Source organism: Ciconia boyciana, chromosome 23 (assembly GCF_034638445.1).
Source record: "Ciconia boyciana chromosome 23, ASM3463844v1, whole genome shotgun sequence".
In the NCBI taxonomy this organism is placed as follows: Eukaryota; Metazoa; Chordata; class Aves; order Ciconiiformes; family Ciconiidae; genus Ciconia; species Ciconia boyciana.
Genome location: NC_132956.1, coordinates 1,761,644 through 1,781,658, shown reverse-complemented (window position 1 = coordinate 1,781,658; position 20,015 = coordinate 1,761,644).

Genomic DNA, 20,015 nt, shown 5'->3' with positions numbered 1-20,015 from the left:
ATGCTCCTGCCTTTGAAAAAACTAAAACTTAGTTTTGCTTCTGAAGGGGGATCTGGGTTCTTCATAAGATCTGATCTTCACCTTGGGGAGATCCTGGCACACTTACTCTCAGAAAGAAAACGCTGAAAGGAGACCCAGTTCTTGGAAAACTGGATTGCAAGGTATTTTCTATGGTCTGAGTACAGCCCTTTGGGACAAGGGCTCTCAACTTGCAGAAGCCTTAGAAAGACGTTTTAAACCATAACTGTTTCAGGGAGCTGTTATGTGTGCATGTGAAAGGGAGTTTATCTTGTATTTAGGCGCTGACTTCTTAAGTCCATCAGCTCCTACGTGGCACACACAAGCACTCACACCGCACAAACAGACAGTTTAAATGCAAAGTGTATTCTCAGGATACACCAGCCACCGCAGCAAATTAAAGCCAGTTAACTGCTGCTCTAACCTGAGCTAGACCCTTATGTGCTGCTAAATGCCACGACCAAGGCCGGGCTGGGGGCAGCAGCCCTGGCGCTCCCAGCTCCCACCAGTGAACCTGCCTGTGCTGTCGTCTCCCCTTTGCAGCCGGGAGAGACCGAGCCAGACGCTGCGCAGAAAGGCCTGAGCACGGACGAAAATCAGGCTTTAGAGAAGATACAGTGACCAAAACACTAATCCTGCACAGGGAGATCTGACGATGTGTTTTTTAAAAATCCACCCAGAGCACAAATGACAGGGAACACGAAGACAGTAAGACCCAACAGAGCCCATAAACTACTTGGCAAGACACAACCCCTCTATGCTCCATCTATCCCTCAAGGACCTAACAATTTTCAGCTGACAGTGCCATAGATTTAGCTCCATTTAATTTCTGAATTTACACAAAGACACTGTAAGTGATTGTGATTTTCCAGTGGAAAAATAGGGTCTCGCTGTATCTAACCCTCTGAGTATTTTAATCTTTAAATCAATAAAATCCATTAAACAAATTGCTTTCCCCCTTCTCCATGCATCCTATCCAAACTGAACGGTTTTGCCATTATTTATTTATTTTGAAGCACGTTTCACAGCTCTGATGATGGATTGAGCACTTCTGCTGGTGCAGTTCAGCTGTCGAAGGGCTGCTGCAAAATCAGTTTCAAACTTTGAATGGAAACAAATGGCCTGTAAATGCAGTGCTCGAGAGGAAAAGACACTCCACAAAAAGCCTGAAATGTTTATAGATTTTAGGCTTCATGCTCTGTATGTGCAAATCAGAAGTAATGACTAAAAACAGCTCTTCTCTTTGGAAAGGTTAAGTGTCTCATCTCATACAAAGGAACTCTGTGTACCAGCACTCTTAAATCCTGGAGTGAGATCAAGTGCGTATAGTCTTGATAGCAGAATATTTAGTGATAAAGAATGAATATCAGGGAGGATTGAAAACATGGAGAGCAGGCAGATGTGCCGCAGCACTTGGAACTGTATTGACAAGACGGAGTCGGAAATTCACCCGACAGAGAACACAAAAAATAGAAAAATAGTTGGAGATTCATGTGTTTAGGTGAGGGTGTAACTTTACCATGCTGAGGAGATAAAGGGATAAAAAGGTTTCCCAGCCCCTCTCGCAAGGAATTCCTGCTCAGTCTGGGTACTTCATTTTTCAAGGCTAGGGTGAAGAGCAGGGATGGCTTTCAGATACAGCCTTCAGAGCCAGGCTTATTGATGAACTTTGCCCAATCTGAAGAGGTTAGCAAATTATGAACTGAATCTTTCATAATATACTTTAAAAGGATTGTGGGTCTAGGACATACAGTCGATCTCACTGAAACTGCAGAAAGACACTACACACAAGTTTAGGTCTGGAAGCACTAAGAGATTTTTCTCTCTGTGTATCAGCCCAGTTCACACTCAGCAAACAATGAACTGGGTAGAGCCCTGTATGTCTACTGAGAAATATTTTTCTTACTGGTCTGTTGGAGCTAATGAGATAGTTTCCTAAATTAAGTCTCTAAACATGACATTAAGCAAAATGGGGAGGAGAGTAAAGGGGCTGGCAAGAGTCCATAATTAATTTTCTGACATTTGGAGAACTGTGACATTGGGTCTTATCTGTCTGTGATGAAACACTCCACAGCCCTAAGGCAACTGATAGTATTTAACCAGTCTTGTAATATCCAGACAAATAACAACTGATTATGTCTCAGACTCAACAGAAGGACAAAAAAAGGAAAAAAGTCAAGGGCTTAAAATTAAAGCATTGAAGTATTGTTATGACTGAGCTTCTCAAGCAATGAAAATCCATTTTTGGCGTATTGGCATTATAAAAGGCAGGGTTAAAACATTAAGTTCTGGCTCGTTTACAGGCCAGCACTCTGTGTCTCCTGCTTCGGATGGTATGGATATGTAAGAGATGCTCTGTTGGCATAAGAAGGGGGAAGTGATGGGAAGGAAGCATGAGCTGCTGAGGAATATGAAGAATCAGAAACAGAGTCTAGAGCCTGGGGCTGTGGATCACTGATGTTTGCTGCTGGGAGAGGAACTTGTTTCTGTTGGCTGCATTTAGGGTCATCTGAAAACGAACCCAAAGAAGGGCAGCGGCCAAGCTGATCTCTCCATAGTTGCTTGTCCGGCATTCACTGCAGAGATTTCACACATGCGGTATAACTTGCCAGTGGAATTGGCCGTGCCACTTAATTTTTCTGTTTCCCGGTAAGAGGAGGGGAGTAAGAAGATAATGCTTTCTTTGTCAGTCTTGTCTATACAGATTATGAACTCTTTGAGAGCGGATCTTCTCTTAATGAGTTTAACACAAAGGCAACTTGCACCAACAGTAATGCTAAACCACACAAGAACTGTTTGGGTTCATATTTAATGGAAAAAAGAAAACAGCAAGTGCCAAGAGTTTGTAATTGGTAGCTATGTGCAGTCAGAACTCGATGGTAAGTACCAGCGACCAAAGCAATCGACGGGAAATTTCTCTCCTCTGACCACAGGACAGCTGCCAACACACAAGAAACAAGAAGAAGTTTTGTGAAGGATCCTTCACTTTGACTTCCTGAACGTGCAAAATGCAGAAAATCTAGGAGTACAGTGAACCCATTTAAACAGTGTTTAGCAAGATAATTGCAGCAGCTAATTGCCAAATAATAATAATAATAAAACATCTTGAAGTTTGCTAATGGATGGGTTGAAATACTGTAATTCTTAAGAGATAGCAATTAATACAGGCTTGAGTACCCAATAAATTAAGAGACCTCATCTATTCTGTACTGGAACCACATGATGACATACTGTACGATGACAGCTCGGGCTTAGAAATCAGATATGTCTGGAATTCTTTTATTTTTATGGAGACAGACAGACATTCTCTAGTGGAAGCTAAATGAAGTTAAAGCCTTTTTGTAAACAGTTTGCAATCCCTGTATTCATTAAAGTCAAAAGAAATTGTGCTGTTAATCAAGTCTTCATTTTAAAAGGATCAGAACGGGGCCTGTCCTATAGCCCCCTCTCTCTCCCCACTTTTCCAATAATCACAGATCAAGCTTGTGTAAATTAAAGCCTAAATTTGGCTTTCCATTTAATTTAGTTCTGTTCAGCTCTGGCCTTTTAGCCACAGTATCATTTGCAAAGTGTGACCAGGAGATTTGAGAGTAAAATTTTTGCTGGTTTTCCTTTGGTCCGTGATGCAGGGTATAAAGCTTTTCTTCTCACAAAGTTCTATTTGCATAAAATATATATATTTGCTTGTACCATCTGAAGCTGACAGCATATAAGCACACTCCACACTCTGAAATAATTTTACTCCAAACTGAAAATCATTAATATCTCAGGGGGTGAGGGTTGTTTGGTTTTCAAGGCCATTGTTTCAGGCTGTGTCACGTAGCTTCTTCACTGTGAAGCAAAATCGAAAAGCAGGCTATTATAAGTTACATATTTCTGAAATTTCCCAGTCTCAGGGTCCTCGACATCACAATGTGTTACAGCTGACATGATCTCACATGGCACACCGCTTAAAATTTGAACGAGGTTCTTTTTTCATTCTAAAGACAGAGCATAAAATTTTCTTTCTTGAAAGGAAAGAATGCAGCTACAGAAACCGTGCGCGGACAAAGCACTGAAGGAAAGCATCAGTCCTTGAATTACGAAAAGCAGTGCCGTGCCATCAGGACTGGGTTCTGTTTCACTGTCTGCAGCACACATACATATGCCTTCCCCCCAAGATGCAGGATGAACCGTCAAAACCATCTGAAACCAAGGAAAGTCTATGAATGAGTTTGGAACTGTCACTACTATAATTTCTCTACTGTCACTGCTCTAAAAATGAGTATTTTCATAATGAAGCCAAAGTATGGTTGCAACTTGTTAATAGCTGGGAGTAGAAGTTTGGCCCTTGCTCTGTATGGGTGCTGAAAAGTGGCCTCTATAACCTCAGCCCTACACCCCTGCCTGCGAGCACCGTCAAGGCCAAGAAGTGGTACACCACTGGTTCTGGAAGGCGGTATTCCTAACTGCTCTTGCTTGGGCCCTGTTGGCTCAGATGGTCCATTTATTTTTTGAAAATGTTTCCATTTTAGTATGAGGGCACCAGCAAAGAATGCACATTGGAGGGATGCAGCTGGTACTCAGGTTGCAGCGACAGCCAGACCTTCGCTCTTGAAATGCCTTCAGCATATTTTCATCCTCTTGGTCGTCCACATTTTAAATGAGCTGCTCAAGTTATAACCTCAAACCTCTCATTTGAGCTGCTCCAAGTTATAACCTCAAACATGCCTGGGCTTGACAAGAATCTAATCTCCAAAACACATAAAATACTAGGCACTAATAAGTTGTTGGGGTTTTTTAATTTAAAAAAAAGCACGGCATGGGAAGAGATTTTCAAAGAGATAGTCTTTCTCTGAAAGGTTAGAGCAAGCTCAGTTGGGCTCACTTGCTGCCACTCTCTGAAATTAAAGGTTAAATTTAGCCAAAAAAGGGAAGTGGTGTCTTCCATCAGTGAGCATTCAATTGCAGTGACATAACAATGCCACAAGAGCAATTTAATTCTTGGCATATTTAGAGGTGGCATTAGGGAGTCTACCAAGGTAGCAATTTTCTAGATAATCAACTTAATGTCTTCATTCTAAGTGCATTTATATGTGTAAGTTAATTAGGGGAGTTAATTTTCACAAATGGCAGAAAATCTGCATTTTCCAGTAAGCTTTGTTTCATGCCAATTCATGATTCAAGGTAGCAGAGAAAGATAACCTGACATTCCTATCTATTACAATAACCAGCCTGCATCATTGCCTGCATTGCCAAATGCAAGTACTCGCTGGGGGCAAAAGGACAACTTTCCCTACGCCAGATTGCATAGTTGTAGAGAGTACTCCTCGCAGCCCCTAAAAGACAGCAGCATCCATCCTCATTACTTAGCATGGTCAAAGGGTAGAGAGAAACTTTTGCTGGTGAAAATAAGAAAATGGAAATAGAAGCTAAGCGACCTTCTTTCTTTTCATGTCATTTCAAAACAGTTAAGTGTGCCATGTTTTTGCAAGACCAGTGCAAGTCACTAGGGAACCAGGATGAATATGGATCAAAATTACTGGCAGTAAATATGGAATTGCAAAAATGCATCTCAAGGGGTGGCAAAATGTCTCCATTGCTTAAACAGAAGTTCCCCACCGCAACCCCATTACAGGACGCTGTGCTGTAGGGAAAAATGCTAGAAAGTAACTCAGCGGATGACTTCACAATTGTCTCAAACCTTTATGCTAGAATTCTGTAAAAAGCAGACAGTGATATCTGGCCCCAGTGAAGCAAAAGGGAATTTTACCACATGCTTTCAAAAGCCCAGAATTTCAAACACAGTCTGTAAAAGTTAAATTGCTCTGAATAGCCATGCTGTATCTCCAAATTTAGCAGGGCTATCTGAGTCCACAGCAAGTGCACATGTATTAAAATAATGACTACTTTCCACTTTGTAAAAGTGTTAATGCCTTGGGTTGAAAAAAGAAAGCTTTTTTGTTGATTGCTTTTACATGTGTCCCTCTGAGGAGCTCTCAGCACCGCTCTCTCCTGTCCTCCTTTCTGCTGGGCTTCCGCATATTTTCCTCCATGTGTCCCTTTCGGCCCCATTTTCATATTCATTTTTATCTTACTGAGTACAAGCCAACTCGGAGCAAAGACAGAGGGCGTATGACAACAGGGCCATTGGCACTTTAGATATATTACTGTGAGAGCAAATATGGCTTTTAAAGCTCAACTTAAACATGAGCCATTTTCTACCACTGGTGTGGGGCCAAAAATCCACTTCTCTGCTCCCCAAATCCATCCACCCAAACAGGCTGAAACCCAGAACGGGGAGGAAGGAGTTTGCTCTTCGTGCGCCAGATGAAAGATGCAAACGTGCAAACTCACACAAAGGCAGGAGGAAGCAGGGAGAAAAAATGTATTTCTCACTGGTTTGTGTGAATGGAAACTGCTGGTCTCTACACGGCAGTACAGACACGCCGGATTTTGTGTTGTGACATGCTGATCTGCCGTTATGTTTTGTGGAGGCAATAGTGGAAGAAAGGAACATATGGAAACTTTGATTTCCACATTTACACTACTCCTGCTATCACGGTTTTACATCCAACTATTCTTTTCAACATGAAATTTAATTATCTTCTAAGCATTTATAATCTACCCGTCACTGCAGTACCCAGGTGCCAAACACAACAATTAAAAAGAATGATTGCTTCCCATGAAAGGGCCAATTTCCTGGTTCTTCTCATGAGGAATGGTTCTTGCCGCGTGTACAGGAGGGTAAGGATTTACAGGAAGGGAGCTTTGCTGGCATGCAAATGCAGGTGACACAACAGGAACATCATCAGCTCAGTGCAACGTATTTAATGTAGAGAGATGGTGGAAAAGGGTCTGCACCCAGAAAGCAAACATTTCATTGGTAAAAGAATGTGTCTGGAACGTACCTATTGCAAACTGCTAGTAAAATGGTTTTAACTTACTTGCAGACACGCACTGAGCTGCCCCGCTACCATCTTATGACAGAAGCCAACACCTGTAACAGAAGGAAAGACAGTAACTTTAGATTTTGCTGACTCTTACGGGGGACAATTTCATGTGCTTTGGCAACTTAAAATAACACACACATTTGTCTTGCAGTTAGTCAGCTACTGCCTGTGCGCAGTAACAGCCTTATGGATTTGGGGAGGAAGAGTCTGGGCAGAAAGCAAGCGGCAGAGCAGCCAGCACCTGATTTTAAAGAAGTTATTACATCTTAAGGTGATCAATTGGCAGTTGCCTCAGACGTGCTGGAGGAGAGGAATGGGAGCTGGCACAGCAGCCAGCAGCCAGATGTACCGCAGTTAGCACAGCTTTCCAAACCCTCCTACCCCTTTGGGTTTTCTGACATGGTTTCCTGTCAAGCAAAATGGAAACCATGACAAGAGGGGAAAAAAGCAAGAGCCTGACGCATTCAGCAAGAGACTGAGAGCTACTGCTTTCTTACAGTGATGTAAAACAGGAGGGACTGAAGTAGAGTGCTAGGCTATTTTATAGATGAAATAAACATTTTTAAGCTATCTATTAACCCATGTTAGCCTTCAATTAGATCAGTAATGCTTTGAGGGAAGAACTGTTTCTGATGTATGCTTGTACTGAATAATGAATGATTGGCTCCCAGGTATTACAGCCCTATCAATAATAAACATTATTACTAAATAATAGCAATGAAGACTTGGAGTTAATATTTAAAATGGGCATGAGACCAAGACCATGCCCAAGCATATTTCACGCTTATTTTAATTGCCACAAGACAAATAGAATGAGGATGGATGTTCACTCAAAAGGGTATGATTCTGTTTTGCTGAAGCACTCAGATTTTAGTGTGCTATTGTCAAGCCTATTCGGAGTAAATTGTGGGTAGAATTGCAATGAGAGATGTAGTTGCCTAGCAAAGGTCTAAGATTTCCATTTAAAATTAATGTGAACTGTTTCTCTGAATCTGACATATGGGCTTTGAGAACCCCTGCCAAGATGTCAAGAGCTAGAATGCTCCCCCTCTAACTCCGAAAAAATGCTGGAGGCAACTTTCTCCCGGTATTTTGGCATTTGGCTCAAATGCAAAACAAAGAGACACAGAAACCCTCCTGCAGCGGAGCTGCACAACCTGGTCAGTTTATGGAGTCACAAATAATGCAACTGCTCAGATGAAAAATCAGCTCTGCTCCCTCCTGGACCAGCGACCGAAGCTGCCCTCAGGGTGCCCACCTCAGAGAGGTGGTTTTGGGAGGCTTCTCATCCTCTGCCCTCCAGCGATCTCATCCACCAGGGTAACATCCCTGTATCATCTCCAGCGCAATAATGCTATGAGGAAAGCTCCTCGTTCCTTCAGATCAACAAACTGGAGACTCAGTCGTGCTGAAAGCCCTCTGACACTCCACAAAGGGAAGCAGTCAATGGCTTATTTGAGCAAACTAAGCCCCTGTCTGAGGGACGGTGGTCAGAGACCATCAGACAGGTCAGTGGCACAAGCACCACCAGAGCTTTTGGCTTTTCTGAAATTCAGATCACACTAACTACCTTCCTCTGTGACCAGCAAAGAAAGGAGAAACAATTGCCGTGATGGTGTGACAGACGCATGGTCTGTGGTTAAAGTGTTGGCATAAAACTGGTGCCAAAAGGAGATTTTGGAAGTGCTCAATTCTTACGGGAATGGCAGCCATTAAGTACCTCAAGGGGCAGATGGAGGAAAATTATACTCCCATTTAATCCCCTTCCAAACCTCTCAGCTATTTCAAAGGCTTTTTATTACAACCTTTTGGAGCCCCCAAGTTTTGCTCTGAACAGGGGCTTGGCTGCTAGGTGATGCTCTCCTGAACCAGGCAAGCTGGTGTGGTCCCCAGACAGGTCCCCCTGCAGCTGCCGCTCTCTGCATCACTGCTCCCACCAGCATCCTAAATCCTTCATCCCGCTCCACCCTGGGCCCCTGGGCACAGCAAAGGCCCTTTCAAATCCTCCAGCTCCCCATTGCCCGGATTTACCTCCCCCTCCATCAGGTCAGCTTCTGACCTAGACTTTCTTGGATACCCAAGCTTGCTCAGCACTTAGGAAAGTTCATTTCCCTTTAAATAAATTCCCCCGCTACTCCACTAAAAAGAATACACACTTCTTCTCTTTAGTTTGTTTTCTTCTTGTTCTTTCCCCCCCCATTTCCCAAATTATACCCTTTCTAATAAGCGTGAAACTCTTTGCAGTGAAACACGGTGGCAATAACAGTGAAATCTGCCAAGGGTTATACAGAATCAAAGATTAAACTGTCTCAGAAGGCAGCGTGGGGAAGGGGAACTGCAGAGGAGCGGGGAAAGGAGACAACAAGCATCAAGGTGTATGGAGAATAAACAATCAGTTCTAAAATGCAAGAAAAAACATAAAGATACTAAAAATGGCTCCAGAAAGACAGAAAGGAATGCTCAGCTTCCCACACCATCTTTAGGATGCCGAAGGAAACTCACAGACAAATGAGAAAAGATGGTCTCTGGATGAAGAAACCTCCTGTAAGAAACAGGACAGGCCGCTCTGCGCTGCTTCCCCGTCCCTAAACACCATCATTTCCCCTGGAGTTTTTGGACAAAGACTTAATACGCATTCCTGGCTGGAGAGGCACACTAGTTAGCTGTGCAAGGAGACAGGCAGTTTTGTACAATTGCAGCTACAAACAGAATCCCTGATGTAGACTCTAAACTATTTGGGACAAAAACTTGTCTTCATTATATTCTCTACGAACGCAGCCTGACGTGGCCCTAATGTTCAGAGTAATCTTCTCAGTACTGGTACAAGAGCAGTAAAACACTAGCATAAATATGTCTAGTTTCCAGCCATTCCTTCTTTTGAAATGCAAACATTGCCTTTTACAGCTGAACCCATTGTAGAAGCGGGTGGAGAGAGAAAACTTAAATAGACAGAAAGATGAATCATGAGAAGAAAATCCCAGTAATGCTTCTCCTGTGTCGGCCGGATGCAGTACACCTTCCAAACCAACACCGTTCCTTCCCCGTCATGGCAGCAGCCAGCAATGCAAGGGCACAGGTCCTGGAGAAGGAAACTATGAGGAGCTTCCTATTCCTGTAAGACAGGATAGCGTCTAACACAGGATTTCTTTTGCTCCAGTTTGGCTCCTGCAGGAAGAGATGGTGCTGAGCCATCAGCTCTCAGCGTCAGCCACGGGCTTCCCAAACCCTTCGCGTTTGTTCACTTATCTTATGCTCAAAGCCACACTTCATGGCAGTAACACTGCCATTGATAGGTGCAATATAAACGGGCTTCTACGCAAGGCTTGTTGTCGCTTTAAGTGCATCTTAATTACACTGTGTAGTTCTGGGACCAAATTCCCTGGCTTTCAGACAGATACGTGCAGCCGAGTGACACAAGACACTGCACCGGAGACAACGTTCCCCACAGAGAGACACAGCCTGTTCTGGCCACACCAGGAAAATATTTTCCGGTAATGGAAATAGTCTGGAAGAAGAAACAAAACATGCACACACACAAAGATGTTGGCTTTTTTTGTTTAATCTGACTTGGAATATGTTGAATTGGTTCATTGTTTGCAGAGGAATCTGAGCAGAATTAATGATTCGCGCAGGCAGGAAGAGGCACTGTTTTGCAAATGCAGTGGCCAGACATTCTCCAAGATCTGTAATCTAATTTAGCTTGGAGAGTTAATGATTTTAATGATTTGTTGTGATCTCAAAACAACTGTTAGGAGATAAATCTACATCATTAAACCTATAATGGTGTTTTGCTTCATTTAGCAAATGGTGGTTTTTTGTTCAGAAGACGCCCACATTTTAAACAAGCAGAGAGGTCAGCTGCTGATGGTAAGGAACAATTTATTCTCAGCTCCCTCAGAGACTGAAGTGAAAGGTGTCCTTGGGAAAAAAATAATTCTTCACAAATGTTATTGACTATTTTATAAACAGAAAGCTTTGCTTGCGCTGTAATGTGTGTCATCATGTGAGTGTCTGTTACAAACCAGACGAGTTTTCTGAAAACAGCGACCGAGCTGATGGTTCAGGATCACTTGGTTTAAGATCCAGTTACTTCTCAAGGAATCACACAGGGCTGCCAAGCTCTGGGAGCAGAGCTCACTGATGCTCACTTTAAGTTTAAGGCAGTCAGAAAGCAATAGCAAGAGGAAGGTGTCAACATCGAGAAGCTTTTTAGCAGCTGTTTAGCTCTGGATGGGGGGTTTCACTTCTGGTTTTGGAAAGACGGGTCCACGTCCCAAAGCACGGCAGGCGATGAACCGTCCTCTTGCAGGACATCTCCGTGGAGAAAGCAAAGCGCCACTAACAAAGCCCACGTCCTCCGGCTGTCAGTCCAGCACCTCCCTTCTTCCCTGAAACCTCTCCTGCGCACCAAGACCCAGTTCAGGAAGGAAAAATTATGTAAGACTGATACAAGGTTTAGCCCAAAAAACGTGCATTTAGTTCTCTTGAGACTGACTAATCACGCTGCCATTCTCTTACAAATATGGTGCATAATCCTTCTGTGCGCACAGTCAAACAATAACGAATGCCTGATACCACGGACATGAATGACTTGACTTGCATCATCTGTTACATTCGTCAAATAATTAGGGACAACATTTATGATGAGGCAAGGGCAAAGAGATGAAGCTCTGAGAAGTAATTTCAGCCGCCCAAGGAAGATGGAGAGACTGTGTTCACAAAGTCAGCAGCGGGCGTCCAGCCACGGCAATGGCCCAGCGCATTAAGATGCTGATGCAGCTCCACTAAAGGGATGGATTTCGACTATGGTTTCATTGTGTTCTCCCATCACAAGCTTCCTCCAATCTATTCTGTTAAAAAGCCTTTCACGTGAAGAGGATGTAAGGAAGAGCAGAGGAGGATATATGTTTTCCTTACTTTTTGTTTCAGTTATTTACACAGGAGAGAGTAAAAAATCAACCTCTTTTCCCTGCAAGTTTGAGAAGTCTCTTACGATTTGACTACATTTGCCTAAGCTAAATATTTTATACATTTAAAATATGACATAAAGAAAAAAAACCCAATCCTGTAAACAGCAATGACTGACTATTTTCTTTCCCAGCTCCTTTTTAATCCCTGGGCAGGGAGAAATACTTCAGTTCTTCAGATGTCATTCAGAAATCACTACCATGACTCCACGCTTTCAACCTGCCCGGCAGGTCCACCTGCCGCAAAGCAAACACGAGAGATGCAGAGGGAGTGAAATGTATTTGTTGTGTTGTAGAGTTGAGCACCCACTGGGGTCTGAGCTCCGTCCTTGGAGTCTTATAATCCCCTGCACTGCATGGACAGCACAGACTTTTCACTTTAATAACCCAAAGTAAATAAAAGCCAAAGAAAATTCCTTTCCGTTGTGTTTATTTTGGGGAAGCTTCTTTCTTCAGCTCTGAATATAGGGAATATACTTTAGTACCCACTGTGACATCTCAAAATGCAGCAATTGAACTTAACTGGGAAAGAAAGTAATGTTCTGCCCTTCTGCATCGCTTTCATCCCCGGAGACTCCTATTTCCTATCAAAGAGAAAACACAGGCGGGTCTGCAGCTGCGCAGGCTGCCGCGCACCCCGTGGGCACTACATGCACGCTGTACTCCAAACACACTTTGAAAAAGCTATACAGCGTTGGAGATAGCCACCACCTGGATGGCAGCCTGCTGCCTCACGCTGTCTCATATAAGCCAAGCTCTACACTGGGTCTAAATTAGTTCCTAATTTATACTTGTTAGTCAATCATGTAGCTCAAATCAATAAATTCACATTTTTAATTACTGAATCATGACATGGCATTTTTTACTAAGTTGTCTGGAGCAGTAGCAATGATGATGACCGAAAGGAAGTACACCACTCCCAGCCCTACATCCACCTCCTGCCATTGCAAAAACTGTTAGAGCATCACCTCTGAGAGGGTCCAGCCCCAGTTCCAGGGCTGGCGCGAGGGCTGCACCCAGAGCGCAAACCGGCCTGCAACTCAGGAGAACTTTGCATTCAGTGTTTTAAGAAGAAAACCTGAAAGCCCATAACAACTAAGGATTTGGGCATTTATATTCTGCATTGGAGACAGGGAGTAAATAAATAACCCTTCGAAAGAAACAGAACTTTTCAAACGTAGGTAGGAAATACATAGTTCTATTAGGTTTTTTTCTCTAATTTGAAGCTTAGATGAAAGTTCAAGGTCATTTTGTTGTATTCAAAACTGTTCAGCCTTTACTCAGTACTGACTCATTGGAGTTCGCGCTTTGTGAGCATTTTGGTACAGAAAACATCTGGTATTATACTCTAAGTCAATATATGTAAATGATACAAATACAGTTGAAAATGTGATGGCTTCATGATGATTGTGTCTGCCCAGGAGAATCATAGCTGAAGATGCAGTGCTTTATTTTGTGGGGTTACTCATATGATTTTACTTTTTCCCATCTGAAGTGAGATGCTCCGTTCATCATTTTGACCACTATTTTTGTGCCAACTGTTGCAGCCATGCCTGGCTGTGCTGTGATATTTGGAAACTACCCTCCAGGTAGAACAAATGTTGTTTTATTTGCTGGGTGGAAATTTGTTAAATAAATCATAGATTCATAGTGGCATAGGAAATTAGCAACAAGCTGTGCCTGGAAGGTTAGACATATTGTACTTCAAAATAAGCAGGAGGCCACTTTGCAATTCAAAAGAGATATATTGGGAAATGGGAAGACACATCTGTTAATCATTTTTCCCAATACCCGAAAGGTTGTTAGCTGGAGTCCCAGAAGAGCCCTGTACTGACACCGAGTGCCTCTTTCAAATTAGCTTCAATGACTTCTCTGCCCGGATCTGGCTGCCAGAAGAAAAGCTTGGGAGCTTTTTCTCTGGAAGCTCTGATGTCCTTGGCTGTCGAGCGTGCAGGCTGCACGGCCGTGCTTCAGGAGCAGTGCTGTGGGTTTCCGTACTGCTGGGAGTCCCATATTATTACTGCATTACGCTTTCTATTTTGAAACACCGCAGGGCATTATTAGTCTGGAAGGTTGACATTTAGTAGGGGCTGTGGCCTGGGGTGCTCTTTATTTGACAATTACTTACGAGTTTCCCTTAGAAAAGAATACATATAAAGACTGTTTCTGAAAGCTTCCTTCAAAGTGACATCTGATGAATTTAAATAATGGGTTTTAGCACTGCTAACACTTCCAAACATTTTTACATTTATTATAACCTTTACAAACCCTTTGTTCCTCTTCCTGATCATTTTATAACCCCTATCTACCTGGAAATATTTCAAGCTAGCATTTGGAAAAGACGCTGAAAGCCTGTATACCTTTTTACTGTGTCCTGAATTGCTGTTAGTATCAAATGTTCTTTCTCAAGAAGAGATATGAGATATGAACTGTTTCCAGAACAAGTTATGGGTCAGGCAATAGATTTGCTTTTTCTCACCTACAAGAACCAATGAAATCAGAATAACTTCAGCTTCTCAGCTTTTATTTTATGGAAGGAGAGAGTTTAACAACTTAAATTGAAAAAAAAAATCATTTTTAAGCTTTTAAAATTGTAAACTTTGAGGCAAGTACGGCTATTTTCCATGAAACTTCACATTGTGCCAAAAAATAACTTTTTTTTTCCCCGATAAATGTATGTCTACATTAAAAAATCTCTACCCACAGCTCAAAACTGCTGATAGGGGCTGTGGAGTAAAGGCCTTCAGAGGCAGCTTCACACACCGTTACCAGAGATAAGCAACTCGATTCGGTTTTCAAAGAGGCAGAGACATCCTGTAGCCTAAGCATCACCAAAACCCCAAGACTGATGCCAGCCGAGCCCTTCATCTTCCCAGCAGCGGGGCAGGCTCCCAGCTGGAGACCCCTCGCCCCTCTCCTGCGTGGCCCTGAGCCTTACCCCAGGACCAAGGGAAGGTCCAGGCAGTTGAGCAGCCCAGAGCTCGCCCAGGCTCGCCCAGGGCTGATTGCCTCCACAGGTACCACTTTTATCCACGCCCGGCAGGCAGAGCCGAGCGAGGTCACGACTGTACTCCTTGGATGAATTAAAGGATGAGTTCATGCAGCCAGACATCTAACAGCTATTTGGATTTATTTTTTTTTAACTCTACCATCCTGGTGCTTCTGAAATGTTTCTTGAGGGGCAAAGTCCACGACAGACATAGGCATAAAATCCTGCCTACTCAGCCTTAGCGCAGGGCTTACACATGGGTTTGTCACTCCTCCCGCAGTCAGAGGGCTCCTTCTCAGATAACAGCTAGCAGCTATTGTTATTTTTTCACCCTTAAACTACCCAGAGAAGCAAAACAATGGTGAAAGAAAGGCCAGTGAAAGTTCAGATAAAGCAGAAGTGATGCTCATTGCTGCAGAGCAGTTTAAACTGAACTACAATGTAGTTTAGATAAACAAGGATTAATTATCTTTCTGTTAGTCTGCGAGGCAACTGATATCACATATAATTATTTTGCAATTATTACTTTCTGAGTGCTTAACCAAGAAGAAGAATAAAGGTAGGATTTTTTTTTCATATCTTGCAAAACAGTCTCATGTTCAGAATATTTTGTTTTACTGTATTAGCTTGTGTAAACTGTGGTAGCATATGTTTCCCTTTTCTTTTATTTGCCCATTGGGTTGTTTACTTATTGGAATTGAAGTCAGAAGTGGTTTGCTCTCACAAGCAGTACTGAATTTCTAATAAATATGTAAATAATATACCTCTGAGCTGTTACCTTTGGCATTTGTTCATATATTATCCTCTACAGTAGTTAGTCTGCTGTGAATACACACTTGTTTTAGTTGGAAGAAATATCCATGATCTGAACAGAGCCGCAGAACAGCACTGCCATACTCAGAGTCACGGGTGCTTTTCCTCACTTTGCTGTCAATTGCATGCAGAAGGTACCGCTTAAAATATGTTAGGAGACAAAAGAGAAACTGGAGAATAGCAGAGGTCAAACCTAACCAGACACTCCATGGGCAGCACATGCAATTTACCTGTGCAGAGAGGGTCAGCACAGGGCCTTGCATCGTTCACGTCCTTGAGAAATCCTTATTACTCCAACAAGCAGGGAAACCCGATGATCTTGAAATGAAGTGATGTTGCCACGGGGTGAAGGGGAATTTAAGCAAGCTCTGCGCTCAGTTTTATCTGGTGACTGCATACTGTGCTGCTTGCGATACCTTCAGCCACCTAAGTGCCTATCCTGCCAGGGGCTCCCGAGCTTTGCTGCCTGCAGGCACTGGGAGCGTTGGTGGGTGCAGGCAATGGGGAGCAGGCTGGAGCTCAGCACCGGGGAGGGAGCAGAGCCGAGCTGAGAGAGGGACAGGGGCTGTGACAGAGCAGGGATTAGGAAAATCAGCAGCAGGGTCTTGGGGGAAGAAGCTGATCCTTCAGGGCACAGTTTGACCTGGGGGTAAATGAGATACCCGGAGATTAAAACTGTCCAACGCGGAAATTGTATGCATAGAAAAGGAGGGAGCGTATCACTCGTAATGCAGAAGTGCAAGTACTCAACCGAACTCCTCACAGCACCTTCGCTCCAGGCATTTACTTCAGATGCTGATGTAAAAAGCAAAGTCTCTAAGCACTGAGTGTCCTGCCCAGGGGACTCCAGTCAGCTCCTGCCTTGGAGGCCTCTTCCTATTTCCCTCCAGCTCCGAGAAGTAAAGAAGTCTCCTCTGGTTCCTGGCACTGGGACAAGACCTCTGTGAGGGGGCACAGGAGCAAGGGGAAGGCTCTGGGCACTGTCACTGCTGTGCATGTCCTTGCGAGAGACAGGACCTTGAGGGAGCTGCTGCATTTGAGCTCAGCGTCTGTAACCGAAGCCCGAGTGCAAACCACGGGCAGCTAAAATTTGCCCGTGCTGAACAGCAGCAGTTTTGCCAAATTCTTCTCCATTTTTCTTTTTTTTTCTTTTCTGCTTGCTGCCTTCATGTCTCAAAGTGAGAAGCCAAGAAGGGTGGGCTCTGGCTTTCCTAAGGCTTGGAAATCTCCATGTCCTCACAGAGCTCTTACCCTGGCTGTGCCCATGGCTGGTTTCTGTTTACCTTTGCTCGCCAGATCAGAGGGGCCATAAGTTTGTCCCTTTACGCCTTCGCTTTCCAGTATGGAGAAATCCCTTTGTGCTAATGGGGGAAGCTGAGCAACGCGCACAGATCTGCGGACGTAAATAGATCCTTAATTGCTTTCCTGGGCTGAGGCTTAAATAGATAAGACAAAGCGGATGGAGAAAAGAAAGTGTTATTTATTTTGGGGAGACCAGAAGGTTATGACATTTTCTCGCATTTAACCAATGAGATAATGAATCTTTTAGCTCACAAAGTGCGGTAGATCCATAGGTACTTAGGACATAATGTAATTCCACCCATATAAGCACTTTCACGTCTAACGGTAGAAGAATGTTTTGCGCTTCTTGTGCTTTATCAACAAAATGCCCTACTGTAGCTACTTGGCCTTTGGAGATTATTTTCTCAGGGAAGCTGTCATCACGCAGCTGATTAATTACTCTAATAATCATAATTTTTTTTCTAATAAAAAACCCTCTTCCCATTCATTAACTACATTGCAGGTAGGTGACAGTGGTAATTATTCTCTGGAAGTACTTCTGAATTATCTTTTCTAATCCAGCCTGTGCTGACATTTTTGAGAGAAAAAAACATTTTGTCTTTCTTTCATGAGTGGGGTGACATTTGAATATGCAAACAGTGTCAAAGCGTGCCCTCCGGATGTTTTCCTGAACTATGATTTATGAGGTTTGGCTATTGTATTTGCTATCATAGACCTAGAAAGGTCATTAGACAAAGAGGCTTTCCCTGCAGGGGTCCCCTGCCATCTTTATCTTCTGATATTTTAATTTTTTTCTTGAACATCAAGCGGGAGATGTGCTGTGAGTTCTCCCAATGCCTCTGCTATTTATTATTTATTTATTCACGAGTGTAAAAGTCCTGTGCAATGCTCCAGGTGCAGAAATCCACACATACATCCATTCAGAGCCTAACGGGTCAAACGGTCACGGTCCGGGCTCCCAGGTGTGCAACACACCTTCAGTCTCAAGGGTCTGTAGCTTTCACCTTTGAGGATGGGAATTTCCACCTAAGGGCCAAACTTCCAAACCTCCTTGCATGCAGTCAGTGAGGATGTAAGGGGGGGAGCAAACCCAACTCTCCCATACCCACTCAGACTCCCAGACAAGATCAGATCACTGTGTCCAACTGTTCATATTTGATAATTAGGGACAGATTTTCAAACTGTCCCGAGTGCTGAAGTTTTCAGAATTTTGTACTTTCCTCTCCAAGTCACTGTTTAAGGAAATTACCACAAACACGTAAAGGATTGCATCCTCCAGACAGAGGTGAGCAGGAGTTATGTTGTGCTGGTCAGTGACAACAGCTCAGAGAAACATCATTCACAGCCCACAGCAATCCACGGCAGCCCGTTAGCTCCTGCCACGGGCCTCCGGCGCGGGACCCTGCGGGCAGCCGGCGCTGCGCCTCCTGACCGCGGCAGCGTCCGCCCGCACAGCCCGTCGGACCAACGCCGATGCACGGAGCCATTCGCTGCCAGCGACGGGGGCAGGTTCTGGCCCGTAATTGGTAAAGCTGGGTAAATACTGCAACAGCTGTTCTGTAAATATTAGTCTGCATGTTTAAATTAACTTTTCATTGCCCCTGCCCTTTCCCCTTTTGTTCTTCTTTCCCTGTAAGTGGTTATTGGGATTGGATTTACTTGTACAAACATTTCCAGAAAGCCACTTTAAGTCTCAGGTAGAAATATTCAGGAAAAAAGAAATACATATCCACGAGCGTGTTCACACAGAGTTGAGAAGTCAGTCACAAACAACATCATGTGTTTCATGGAATCATAACAAAATTAGATTGGAAGGGACCTCTGGGGATTATCTAGTCCAACCACCTGCTCAAAGAGGGGCTAACTTCAAAGTTAAATCAGGTTTGTCCAATTACAATTTATTAAAACTTAGTGAAATAGAAGCAGCCAGCTTCCAGTGAAGAGGAACAGCTGCCAAAATGATCAAAATAGAGAACTTCGGCCACTGAAATAAAGTTCTCTATCCTGTTCTTATGGCTGTTTTCTGCAGCTGCCTCTCCTGCACAGACTCCTCCCACGTCTGCCCATCTTCCGAGTCTGTGCCCAATACCTCTTTGGTCACTGCAATCTTGTGTTATTATCCAACATGCTTGACAAAATATAACACAACAACATTGTTTTCAGCCTAACCAGAGAGTTAACACACCGAAGGATGCAGCGGGTACTGGTCACCATAAACAAAATGCTGGTTTGCAATTTATGTCTTGGCTGGTACAGCGTTCTTGCTTGAACAGAGCTACCCGAATCTAATGTTATGTGCCTAAAGACACAACAGCACTGCTCCTGTGTTTATTAAAGCTACAAGTTTTGAGCTAGCCTAGGGAAAATGAGGACAAATTGATATCTTTATGTTAAAGCTGGAAGCCAGCCTAGGCTCTTACAATTCCTCTGGTGTGCTTTGAACAACACTCCTAACCTTCCCACTGCACAGCTTTGCTGTATCACGCCGGCACAGACTTCACCTAAGGCTTGATTCTGCACAGCGTGCTCGAGGAATAGCACCTACTCGATGGTTCCAGTGGAGTAAAGGACAAGGAAGAATCATAAGGGAAAAAATATGTAGCTCTGCCCAAAGAATGGGATAGCTTTTCTGTAGCCGTACTAACAGGCAACAAATACATCTACGTGTATTACTGTTCAAGCGACAAGTAACGCGAGATTCAACTGTTAGAGGAAGAACAGCCCCAAAATGAAAAAAGAAAGGCGTAGAAAGGAAGGCTTGATTTGAATGCATACTGTGAACTGTTCATCAAAGCTACCAATATCCACATTCAATACAAATCTATGATTTCTGTGGGGGTAATTACAACCATTTGCTTGACTTCGCTCTGCAACACAGTTGAACAAGGTGGTGTCTTTCCCTTCTGCTTTTCAGCAGCACAGAGTTGTTCTACGTCCTTAATAAACGCCTTCCTAGGACAGGCTGTACTTTGATGATGGTTGAAATGATCCTCA